This window comes from Ambystoma mexicanum, chromosome 2q, assembly GCF_040938575.1.
Source record: "Ambystoma mexicanum isolate Mex_15411 chromosome 2q, UKY_AmexF1_1, whole genome shotgun sequence".
NCBI classification, from domain to species: Eukaryota; Metazoa; Chordata; class Amphibia; order Caudata; family Ambystomatidae; genus Ambystoma; species Ambystoma mexicanum.
Window position 1 is genome coordinate 1,370,164,442 of NC_090924.1, and position 13,573 is coordinate 1,370,178,014.

Consider the following 13,573-nt stretch of genomic DNA (forward strand, 5'->3'; position numbering starts at 1 on the left):
GGTCATCGGGTGCACCTCCATTCCGCCATTCCAGAATCATCACAGATCTAACGTTCTGAGCCCCTCTGGGTCATCGGGTGCATCTCCATTCCGCCATGCCATCATCATCATTGTTCTAAAGTACTGAGCCCCTGTGCATCATTGCATGCATCTCCCTTCCACCATGCCAGAATCATCACTGTTCTAAAGTTCTGAGCCCCTCTACATCATTGCGTGCATCCCCATTCCGCCATGCCAGAATCGTCACCGATCTAGTGTTCTGTGCCCCTCTGGGTCATCGGGTGCACCTCCATTCCGCCATTCCAGAATCATCACAGATCTAACGTTCTGAGCCCCTCTGGGTCATCGGGTGCATCTCCATTCCGCCATGCCAGCATCATCACTGTTCTAAAGTTCTGAGCCCCTCTGCATCATTGTGTGCATCTCCCTTCCACCATGCCAGAACCATCACCAATCTAAAGTTCTGAGCCCCTCTGCATCATTGCGTGCATCTCCATTCCGCCATGCCAGAATCATCACCGACCTGTAGTTCTGAGCCCCTCTGCATCATGCGTGCATCTCCATTCCGCCATCCCAGAATCATCACTGTTCTAAAGTTCTGAGCCCCTGTGCATCATTGCATGCATCTCCATTCCACCATACCAGAATCATCACTGTTCTAAAGTTGTGAGCCCCTCTGCATCATTGCGTGCATCTCCATTCCGCCATGCCAGAATCATCACTGATCTAAAGTTCTGAGCCCCTCTGGGGCATCGCGTGCATCTCCATTCCGCCATTCCAGAATTGTCACCGATCTAAGGTTCTGAGCCCGTCTGGGTCATCGGGTGCATCTCCCTTCCACCATGCCAGAATCATCACTGTTCTAAAGTTCTGGGCCCCTCTGCATCATTGCATGCATCTCCCTTCCACCATGCCAGAATCATCACTGTTCTAAAGTTCTGAGCCCCTCTGCATCATTGCATGCATCTCCCTTCCACCATGCCAGAATCATCACTGTTCTAAAGTTCTGAGCCCCTCTGCATCATTGCATGCATCTCCCTTCCACCATGCCAGAATCATCACTGTTCTAAAGTTCTGAGCCCCTCTGCATCATTGCGTGCATCCCCATTCCGCCATGCCAGAATCATCACCGACCTGAAGTTCTGAGCCCCTCTGCATCATGCGTGCATCTCCATTCCGCCATCCCAGAATCATCACTGTTCTAAAGTTCTGAGCCCCTCTGCATCATGCGTGCATCTCCATTCCGCTATACCAGAATCATCACTGTTCTAAAGTTCTGAGCCCCTCTGCATCATTGCATGCATCTCCATTCTGTCGTGCGAGAATTGTCACTGATCTAAAGTTCTGAGCTCCTCTGGGCCATCGAGTGTATCTCCTTTCCGCCATGGCAGAATTGTCACTGATCTAAACTTCTGATCCCCTCTGGGTCATCGGGTGCATCTCCATTCCACCATGCCAGAATAGTCACCGATCTAAAGTTCTGAGCCCCTCTGGGGCATCGCGTGCATCTCTATCCCGCCATACCAGAATCATCATTGATCCAAAGTCCTGAATCATTCTGCATCATTGCATGCATCTCCATTCCGCCATGCCAGAATCATCACTGTTCACAAGTTCTGAGCCCCTCTGCATCATTGCGTGCATCTCCATTCTGCCATACCAGAATCATCATTGGTCCAAAGTTCTGAGCCCCTCTGCATCATTGCATGCATCTCCATCCCACCATGCCAGAATCATCGCCGATCTAAAGTTCTGTGCCCCTCTGAATCATTGCATGGATCTCCATTCAGCCATGCCAGAATCATCACTGACCTAAAGTTCGGAGCCCTTCTGCATCATTGCATGGATCTCATTTCCACCATGCCAGAATCATCACCGATCTAAAGTTCTGTGCCCCTCTGAAACATCGCGTGCATCTCCATTCCGCCATGTCAGAATCATCACCGATCTAAAGATCTGAGCTCCTATGCATCATTGCGTGCATCTCCATTCCACCATGCCAAATCATCACCGATTTAAAGTTGCTAGCCCCTCTGAATCATTGCGTGCGTCTCCATTCCGCCATCCCAGAATCATCACCGATCTAAAGTTCTGAGCCCCTCTGGATCATCATGTGCATTTCGCCGCATTGGTAAAGGAGGTATTGCTTTGCTAAGACCCATCCTTGGCTCATCCTTTCCAAACCCATCACTATGTTACAGGAATGACCACTGGCCGAATTACCTAGGAGCACCCGGAACATGCCATGAATCACCCCGTTCTGTGCTGACTCCATTGCTATAATACTTGGATCCCAAGGATCATTGTCACCCCCACTGCTCTGCTGTAGGATCCCGCTTTGTTGATACTGTTGATTTGTTTGTTGAACTACTAGATCACATTGTCCCATCCCTCTGCTGCACGGCAGCCATTTCTATGGTTACCTTCCACAACTGGATGGATGACCTTGTCCAACCCCGAGCAGGAAGCACTGTTAAATAAATGAACGAGGAAACTAGATTATTATGTCCATGTCTCTGTGGCTTACCCCTATATTTGGCTGAACCTCACATCACCCACATTTTCGCCGCATTCAGGAATTCAGCCTGATTTTTAAGAAATTCCATTGACAGATCAAGGTTAGGCTCATGAGAATTTCATGCTGGTGAAGTGTAGGTGTAAATATTGTGTTGAACAGATGAAGCCCTCTACTGACAGTCATTGTGCAAAGTAAACAATGCAAATGAATAATGGCTTCCGCCTAGTTGTTACTCGAATTTAGAAACCAGAATGAAATCTTTCATTGTAGCTGACAAAAAATAATCATTAAGAAAAGTAGGGCCGAATTTACAAAAATTAACACAAATAACAATTGTACAGAAGGTGCAATATATTTTATATTTGTGTTACTTTGAGAAATGTGCAGGTCACCTTTTTCACAAAAGTGACAGGGTGCTGGGAACCCACCATACATTAAGGGGGCTGGCAAGTGCATTTCACCACTATGGGCCCCAGGTCTATAGGTTTTTTAGATGCCCATACCTGTTATGAATTCCCTAAATTGTAATATTATAAACCTAAAACATGCCCAGTCTAACAAGGTGCAAATGATTAAAATTAGTCAAAGAGATGCCTGACATGTGACTGACTCTGCTGACCTGACATGAAATTATACAATTGGCCACTTCAACTTTACTAATCTCATCAACTTCAGTAGGATGAGTTGTTCTTACCCAGATTCAAACCTGGCTCCTGCTGGTAACACATAGATGTCTGCAGTAGCTGCATTGACCTACAGAGATATCTTAATGCAGAGTATATTGTTCTGTCCTAAATGGTTAATTTTTAAGCAGGGATGCACTGGACACTATTTTCTCTTCAATGAATTAGTTTGTTACCAGTGCACATACTGGTATGACAGATAATGGCACATCCTAACAAGTCACAAAACAATAGTTAGGGGGGGCAGCTGAAAAGTGTCTGTCGTTGCCTGAGAATTAAAACTAACTTAAAAAGCTTTTTTTTAAAGGAATGGCCTGTGCAGGAAAAGGAGTGGTCCAACAGGCACAGTCGAGTATATCTGGCTTTAAAGAGAGACACATTTAAGTCAACAAGATGTTGGACATTCAATACAGTTAATTAGCCTCAAATAAAATACTTAAATAAAAACCGAAATCCATCAGTGCAGGTTCAAATCACTGTAAGAGAGCTCAAATGATTCATGCGCCTACTGCCGAGATATATGCATGTAACCTCAAAGACAGAATTTCACAACCCAGAAAGATAGATCTTTTGGCTAATGTGTATAAAGGGGGGCTCTGTATCTATAGTGCTCCTTCCACCAAAATAACAGAAGCCCTGTAGTCCTACTCTCACAGCTACTTCCCACTCTCAAAAACGAAAAAATATATTTTCTAACTTGCTATTGATAAAATAAACGGAAAACATCATCACTCAGGAAAGTGAAAGGTGCTGTTTTACAAAACGAATGTCCTCCATCCAGTAGAACTCTGCAGTAATCACTGAGGGGTTCACATATTGGATTGGCGGGGGAGCCAAAGAAAGTGTGGGTAGAGCCGAGCCCGTGCCAAGACACAGGGCCTGGTTTGCAAACCCGTGTGAATACCTTGCAGCATGCCTCCCAGCCCTCAAAACCCAAAGCTGTCATCATTTCTCCTTCACTACTACAAGATATGCCAATAACTGGTATCCCCTCTCTGATATTGATGTCCTGCCGCGCTGCCCCTATAACAGGAAGCTGATACCTGGTGTCCAGATTTTGGAAGATATGGCCCGGTACAATTACGTGATTTGTTCAGGATTGCACCCTTAATGTAAGATTGGATTCAATCTCAGTCCATGCCTTAAAAACTTGACCACATTGCTTCTTATCTCCAGCTGATATAAATGTGTTCATATACAGTTTTCAGAAGGTAAAATGATGCTCTGATTCATAAAGATGACGTTAAAGACTATTAATCACAATGTATACCAACCTGACAAATATATAAAACCATATTTGTGCAAAAATAGCGATTATCGCCATATTTTTACTATCCTGAATTGAAGTCTACATGTGTTAAGACACCCTGGGAAGTCCCAAATTACAGAGAGGTTCTGGAGCCAGATCAAACCGGACTCAGTAACGGAAATAGACAAAGTAAAAGGTAAAACCTACATTTATTATCATCCAAATAAAGCAGGTACAGCATACAACTATAACATTGTTGGTTCGCTCTCAACATGCTTATCAAAAACAGCAGTTTATATATTCAATAATCATCATGATTGACATCATACTGTAAACCTACGGGGTACAGGGATTGGTTAACATTGGTGACTACATATACATTCTATAAAGAGGTTACATTTGTGATTGGGTAATACTGTCCTATGGCTCCTCCTGCGACCACCTCTAAATTGATAACAGTACAAAGATATCAGGCTTTATTACAAGTTTGCCGGTCCGGAAATAAGTTTGCTGGTAAACTCACTGGCACCATTGTTTCCGGACTGCCAAAGTACGGGTTTGCCTGCTGGAGCCGCTGTGCCCGACAGGTCCGACCCTGCCAGGCACAGCGGTCACGGTAGGCCAAGCCATCACGGAAGCAACAGTGCCGGTGCTTCCGTGTCCCCACTCCTATAGAGTCCTATGGGACTTAATGGGGATTAACAAAATTACTGGCACCTGACTTCCCGGCCGCCAAACTTGTAATAGCCTGGTGGCACCGGGAAGTGAGGCGTCAGTAATTTTTTACAGGTCTGCAGTGGCAGGGTTACCGTTGGACCCGTAATGAGGCCTATCATTTCTACAATGAACTATTGTTTGGCATAATACGTAATGGGCGGCCTAACATCAGGCATTTTGATTGGTTGGGTTTCTACTAGCCAACATTGGACAACTGACAGGTCATCACGACATGAGCCATACAGGATTAGGAGGACATAGGTCCGTGGACTGCTTTCCTTTCAATTAAAGAAGATATCATCCCTCATTTCTAGGCCATGAACCAGGGTGATCTCTTTGTATTTGCCCTTATGCAGCATATTGTGTCTGGGGATATGTGTAGGGAGTAAGGCAGGTGTCTTATTTGTGTTCTGTTGCTAATGAACGGACAGTGTTCTGGAATTATGGGTAACATGCAGTGGGACCGTGTTTGGAATTATTTCACCCTGCATTTATTAGGATTTTAGCTAATGTTGGTGCAAATGTTATGGTTTCTTTTACCACAGGGACACTCTTGAGTTAATCTTCATGGAGGCTTTTTGCCTATAGTTGTCCTGCACCTGCCTTACAAAGGTAGGTTGTATGCTTATAACATCTTTAGTAAATCTGGGAGTATCCTTATAACATCCTGGGAATAGCTATCTCATGCTTTCACTGCAACATTCTCCCAATCCCTTAATCCTCAGTAACCTTGGCTGTGGTTGCCAGCTCCTTCCTGAGCTGTTCACAGATTTGAATTTCTGTGATTTCAGCATTTTAAGTTCTCAGGAGGCCTTGATTTAACCCCTTAACTGCCAAGGGGGTTCCCCCCCCAGTGCCAAGTCATTTTTGGTGATTTTGGTATGTCGCCATTGAATCCCTTGTAACTTTTCTGTTACATGAGATATCTCGGCCAAATTTTGCCCCTTTTTTCCCACATGTGGTCGTAACGCTACCTAGGAATCCTAGTTTGATGTAGGGTGGTGAGAGAAAATAACCAAAAAGGAAAACATGTTGGGTTTTTTTCGGAAACATGCCAATACAATGATGTACGAAGAAGCCTGTGTTTTTTTCCTTGTAAGAGCTAGGAACAAACGGTTTGCTGCGCTGAATTTGCGAGGTAGGCGATTTTGCCCTTTTTTTCCAAAAGGACCTGCGTGGACGGAATGGAAGAGAAGGATAGGAAAGCTGAATGGGAGGACAAAAAGGCATACATTTCTGAAAAGTAGACAAAATTCCAAGTTCAGGAAGGGGTGATTTGCGCAGGTCAGGCAACTATGTACGGAAAAATTCCATAGTTTGGGGAAATATTGGGAAAATGACAGCAACAAAATGGTATGTGGTGGACATGGTTGGCTTGGCACGGCAATGGCTTCTGTACATTTTGAGAAAAGCAATGCTCCGCAACATTCCCCAGACTCTTCCAGTTAGGAAATCACACATTTTTTGTAATGTTTCACAAAACAAGAAATACCACAAACCAAAAACTGAGCCCTGGTACACAGGTTTCTTATGCTTACGGCCTAAACAGACGAATTTAGCATGTGTAAGTAAAGAAAACAAATGTGGTGAGGAATGGCATGCATACATTTTTTGAATGAGCACAGGCAGACCTTTTGGATGGTAGGTGACTTGTGCAGGTTACAAAAGTGTATAGTGCCTAAAGCAGCGACTAAATGTAGGTCACATTTGGGAAATGAAAGGGTTATGTGACAAAGTGCGGCAGCAAATGGTCAAAAACGTTACGAAAACCACGCTAACACAAAAAATGTCCTAACTTCACGCATTCCCAAAGGTGTCCAGATGGAAACGGTACCTAACATGTGTGGTTGCCCCTACCTGGGCACAAAGGGAAAAAGCTAAACCACTGGTAACTTAAAGTCTTTCGGCAGAGCAGATTTTGTGGTATTTTGCTCATGTGGACAACCTACAGATTTGGGCCTGCGGTGTAGAAGCCACGAAGGAAAACATGGAACCCCATGCATTTCCAAAAAGAATCCACTCATGAGAATCCACAGAGGTCTGACTTGCGCGAAGCGGCCCAGAATTTATCACCCACAATTCCCAGCAAATTCTGAAATGTGGTGGAAGAAACACCATTGTCAGACATTTCCCTCTGCCTACCTACCGAAACACGCTGCCAACAACACATGTACTACCTTCCCGCGTTCCCACAGGAGTCCTGATGAAAACGGTACCTCACATGTGTGGGTGCATCTACCCGGGGGCAAAGGGAAAAGGCTGAACCACTGTTAACTCCAAGTCTATAGGCAGAGCAGATGTTGAGGGATTTTGCTCATGTGGGCAACGTACAGATTTGGGCCTAGGGTGTCGCAGCCAGCAAGGAAAACAGGGAACCCCATGCATTTCCAAAAAGAAGACACCCGTGGGAATGCACAGAATTCTGATCTGCATGAATCGGCCCAGAATTTATTACCCAAAAGCACAATTTTCAGACATTTCCCTCCCACCAAAACACGCCGCCAACAACAAATGTCCTACCTTTCCGCATTTCCACACTTGTCCTGACAAAAACGGTACCTCATGTTTGGTTGCACCTACCTGGGCGCAAAGGGGAAAGTCTACACCACTGGTAGCCTCCAAAGGATTTGGGGAGCCGACCTACAGATTTGGGCCTGGGGTATCGCAGCCACCAAGGAAAACAGGGAACCCCATGCATTTCCAAAAAGAAGACACCCGCAGGAATCCACAGCGGTCTGACTTGCGTAAATCACCCCAGAATTGATTACCCACAATCCCAGGCAAATTCTGAAATTTGGCAAAAAAACACAATTTTCAGACATTTACCTCTGCCCACCCACCGAAACACGCAGCCAACAACACATGTCCTACCTACCCTGTTCCCACAGGTGTCTCGATAAAAACGGTACCTCACATGTGTAAGTGCACCTACCTGGGCGCAAAGGGAAAAGGCTAAACCACTGCCATCGTCCAAAGGGTTTGGGGAGCCAACCTACAGATTTGGGTCTGGGGTGTTGCAGCCACCAAGGAGAACAGGGAACCCCATGCATTTCCAAAAAGAAGACACCCGCAGGAATCCACAGCGGTCTGACTTGCACAAATCATCCCAGAATGTATTACCCACAATCCCTGGCAGATTCCGAAATTGGCAAAAAATCACAATTTTCAGACATTTACCTCTGCCCACCCACCGTAACACGCCGTCAACAACATATGTCCTACCTACCCTCTTCCCACAGGTGTCCCGACAAAAACGGTACCTCACATGTGTAAGTGCACCTACCTGGGCGCAAAAGGAAAAGGCTAAGCCACTGTCATCGCCGAAAGGGTTTGGGGAGCCAACCTACAGATTTGGGTCTGGGGTGTCGCAGCCACCAAGGAAAGCCGTGAACCCCATGCATTTCAGAAAAGAAGACACCCTTCGGAATCCGCATAGGTCTGACTTGCGTGAATCACCCCAGAATGTATTACCTACAAGCCACCTAATGTACGAAAAAAAAACTTCCAGACATTTCCCATCTGGAAACTACTGAAACACGCCACCAACAACACATGTCCTACCTTCCCACATTCCCACAGGTGTCCGGATGAAAACAGTACCTCACATGTGTGGGTGCACCTAACTGGGTGGAAAAGAAAAATTGTCGACCGTCCACGAGTCCAACAGCAGTCCCAGGATCCCCGGGAGGGTCCACACCCATTCCCCAAGGGAAATTCTGTAAGGCTGCCTAAGCAGAAGTCCAGGATTGTTGGGGTGATGTCCCTGGCCTTGGGTGGTTGCCCCTCATATGGGTTGACCATCCACAAGTCCAGCAGCGGTTTAAGGGAGCCTCAGCGGGCTCCCCATCCTTTCCCAGAGGAAGAAGGTGTAACGCAACCCAGCCAGAGCACAAAGATGGCTGGGGTGATGTTCCAGGCCTAGGACACTAGTCACCCATGTGGGTCGACCATCCCCAAGCCCAGCCTGGAGCTCTGGCTGGGCTGGTTTACAGCTTTTCCCTCCACGAAAGGTCGGGGACCCTGCCAGGGCTCCCTGGAACCACTGTCGGGCTTGGGGATTGTCGACCCACATGGGAGACAGCCGCCCAATGCCAGGGACATTACCCCTGACTATCCTGGAGCTCTGTCTGGCCTGCATTACAGCCCTTCCCTCCAGGAAAGTTTGGTGACCCTGCCGGGTCTCCCTGGGACTGCCGCTGCACTTGCGGATAGTCAACCCACATGGGAGACAGCCGCCCAAGGCCATGGACATTACCCCCGACTTTCTTGGAACTCTGGCTGGCCTGTGTTACAGATTTTCCCCACCAGGGAGTCCGGCCACTGTGTCAATACCTCCCCAAAGGGAACAGCTGTAAGGCAGCCCAGCCAGAACTCCGGGACGGGTAGAGGTGTTGTCCCCGGCCTTGGACATGCGTTTGTCATGTGCGTGTACCGTCCCCAAGCACAGCGGCAGCTCCAGGGAGCCCTGGCACGGTCCCCTTCCCTCCCCTGAGGGAGAATCTGTAATGTCCCCAAGTCCAGTGGCAGTTCCGGCAGGGTACCCATTCTACCCTGGAGGGAAAGGCTGTAACGCAGCCCAGCCAGAGCTCCAGGCTGGGCTTGGGGATGGTCATGGGAGATGGGTGGCCAAGGCCAGAGACATTACCCCCGATCATCCTTGAGGTCTGGCTGGGATGCGTTACAAAGTTTCCCTCAGAGAAGGGAGGGGTCCCTGCCGGGGCTCCATGGGACTGCTGCCGCACTTGAGGATGGTCAACCCACATGGGAGACGGGTGCCCAAGGCCAGGTACATGATCCCCAACCATCCTGGTATTCTGGCTGGCCTGTGTTACAGCTTCTCCCTCCGGGAAAGGGCGGGGAATGTCCCAGGCCTCGCAGGCCTCCTGGGCCTCCCGGGAACCACTGCTGGGCTTTGGGACGTTCAACCTACATGGGTGTCAGCCCGCCAAGGACAGGGATGTGACCCCCTACCACCCTGGCTGGGTTGCGACATAGCTTCTCCCCTCTGGAAAAGGACGGTGACCTTGCCAAGGCTCTCTGGGACTGCCGCTGCACTTGGGGATGGTCAACCCACATGGGAGACAGCCGCCCAAGGCCAGGGACATTACCCCCGGCAAATCCTAGAGCTCTGACTTGGCTGTGTTACAGAATTTCCCTCGGGGTAAGGTTGGTGACCCTGCTGGGGATCCGTGGTACCGCTGCTGGGCTTGCGGATGGTCAAACCACATGGGAGATAGCCACCCAAGGCCAGGGACATCACCCATGACCATCCTGGAGCGCTGGCTGGTCTGCGTTACAGAATTTCCCTTCGGGGAGGGAAGGGGACCCTGCCGGGGATCCCGGGAGCTGCCGCTGTGCTTGGGGATGGTACACCCACATGGGAAACTGATGTCCATGGCTGGGGACATCAACTCCAACCACCTTGGAGTTCGTGCTGCCCTGTGTTACAGCTTTTCCCCACCAGGAAGTCCGAGCAGTGTGCCGATACCTCCCCGAAGGGAAAAGCTGTAACGCAGCCCAGCCAGAACTCTAGGACGGGTGGAGGTGTTGTCCCCAGCCATGGTAATCCATTTCCCATGTGGGTGTACCATCCCCGAGCAGAGTGGCAGTGCCAGGGAGCCCCTGGTAGGGTACCCTTCCCTACCCAGGGGCAAATTCTGTAACACAGCCCAGCCAGTGCTCCAGGATGGTCAGGGGTGATGTCCCTGGCCTTGGGCGGCTGTCTCCCATGTGGTTTGACCATCCCCAATCCTAGCAGTGGTTCCAGGGAGCCCAGGCAGGGTCCCCGACCTTTACCAGAGGGAGAAGTTAGCTGTAACGCAGGCCAGCCAGAGCTCCAGGATGATTGGGGATCATGTACCTGGCCTTGGGTACCCATCTCCCATGTGGGTTGACCATCCCCAAGTGCAGCGGCAGTCCCAGGGAGCATCGGCAGGGTCCCCATCCTTTCCTAGAGGAAGAAGCTGTAACGCAACCCAGCCAAAGCTCCCGGGTGTTAGGGGGTCATGTCCCTGGCCTTGGGCCAGCTGACTCCCATGTGGGTTGAACATCCCCAAATCCAGCGTTGTTTCCCGGGAGGCCCGGGACATTCCCCGTCCTTTCCCAGAGGGAGAAGCGATAACACAGGACATCCAGAATACCAGAATGTTTGGGGATCACGTACCTGGCCTCGAGCACCCGTCTCCAATGTGGGTTGACCATCCCCAAGTGCAGCAGCACTCCCAGGGAGTCCCAGCAGGATCCTCATTCCTCCCCAGAGTTGACATCTGTAACGCAGCACAGCCAGAGGTGCAGCCTGGGCTTGCGGATGGTCAACCTACATGGGAGACAGCCGCTCCCAGGGAAACACCAATGTTACACTGACATGGGGACAATGTGTGGCCTGACCCTGCAATTGTGTCCCAGCCCACAAAAATACCTCCCCAGATGGCCCACTCCCGCCCACACTACCAACAATCCAGCCCCAGTCCCATCCACCCCACTGACAATGGGCCCTAACCGTAGAATAATAAAAAACAGTACTCACATAACATTGCAGCTGCTCGTGTAGAAAAAGCTGTAAACGAAACAAGAAATATTTGTTACCTATGAGCACCCCAGCAAAAACAAATCATAATTACGCCTCTCCGATCACATTTCAAGCCAACACTGGTGGTCTACTGACCCTCACACCCCAGTAAAAACACATTTGTCCCTTCCTAGGGGCAGATCTGCCCCCAGGGAGGGCTTCATGAGAGCCCCCCCATCCATTTGGGATGGGGGGAGAGGGCCACCCCCCTTTTCATTATATAAGACACTGGTGGTTTAGGTTGCCCCCCACCAACAACATAGATTTTTTATTTTGCCCCTACCCTAGAGGCATATGGCCATATTATTGTGCCCATCTGCCCCCAGGGTGGGCAAAACGTAATGCCCCATGCTTGGGGGGCATGTACCAAGATTTCTGGTGGCCCTCTTCCCCCCCAACCCAAATGGATGGGGGGATCTCATGTAGTTATCCCTAGGGGCAGAAATCTGCCCCCAGGGAGGGTTACATGAGGTGCCCCCATCCACTTAGGGTGGGGGGCACCCCACATTCAATACACCAAAATGCTGGTGGTATAGTGGGCCCCCTCAGGGCCCCCACCCCCAACCAAATCTAGTTTTTTTAATTTGTATTCTTTTTTCCTTTGCCCCAGGGTGGCCAATATGTGTGGCCCCTTGCTTTGGGGGCCGGGAGGGAGATGAGATGCTTACATAGTAAGCAGCTCCCTATACCCCCACATCACAAACATATCACTGGTGGTTTAGTGGCATTACTGGGCGCGGATCCAGCGCTCTGGGCCCGATCCGCGTCCAGAAATGCTTCAAAAAAGGTGTAGTTGGAAAGGGGAGAGTTCCCCTTTCCAACGACACCTCTCAATCTGAACGGCACAATAGTGCCGCAGATAGAGGGGGAGAAAGGTGGAGACTCACCTTTCATTTTCACTGCGGCAGCCGAAAATGGCTGCCGTGGTGAAAATTATTTTCAGTTTCACGTCGGCGTTATGCACGCTGACGTGAAACTGAAAGAAATCCACCCCCTGGGCCATGAAGAGGAACCTTCACCTCAAATAGCCCAGGGGTTGGATTTCAGTTTTGGGTGACACACGAAACAAAGTGCCAAAAAGGACGTGCTATCTCTTCCTTGGCAACAGAGAGGTAATGTCAAGGACGAGATATCTCGTCCTTGGCACTTAAGAGGTCAATTAGAAGCATGTTGTGGGTTCCATTTCGGAAAAGTTGGCTGCCCACACTGTTGCATTTCTATGTTAGTGATCTATATTCGTGTGTTGTTTATGTTGCATGCCGCTTATGCATTCAGCTTATGCATTGCTTATGTTAGTATTCTTCATGTCTTGTGGATGCTATGTTAATATTTTCCATTTATAAATGCGTGTGTTACCTAGGGTTTGCGTTCTTCATGTTGAGTGCACATTTGCTTCATGTCTAATGCATGCACATATATTGTCACAACGTTGGCTTGGTTTTACTTGTACCATCTTCAGCTTAGATTGTGCCCATAGCCTGCTGTACCTGCCTAGGATAAGGGTGGTATGGTTGTCTTAGTGAGTAATGTTTCTCAACTGAGCAAGGTTGAAATGGGGGAGGGGCAGAAGCTATGAATGACGTATTCATCTGCCTCTGAACAGTCCCCCCACTAGTCGGGTCCTCTTACTTCTGCTCTTCCCCACATAGGGCTCTTTTAGTATCCATATTTTAGCTCCCCCCGCACCCTGCCCAAGAAGGCAGTATGCCTAACATGTTCATCCACACTCCAGGTCATATAGCAGTATTCCACACTGGAATCACAACAGACACAGTGCTCAGTGTAATTGTGAGGAATCCTGAGGACAAGTACATGTTGATCCTGGAGGTGCAATAGAG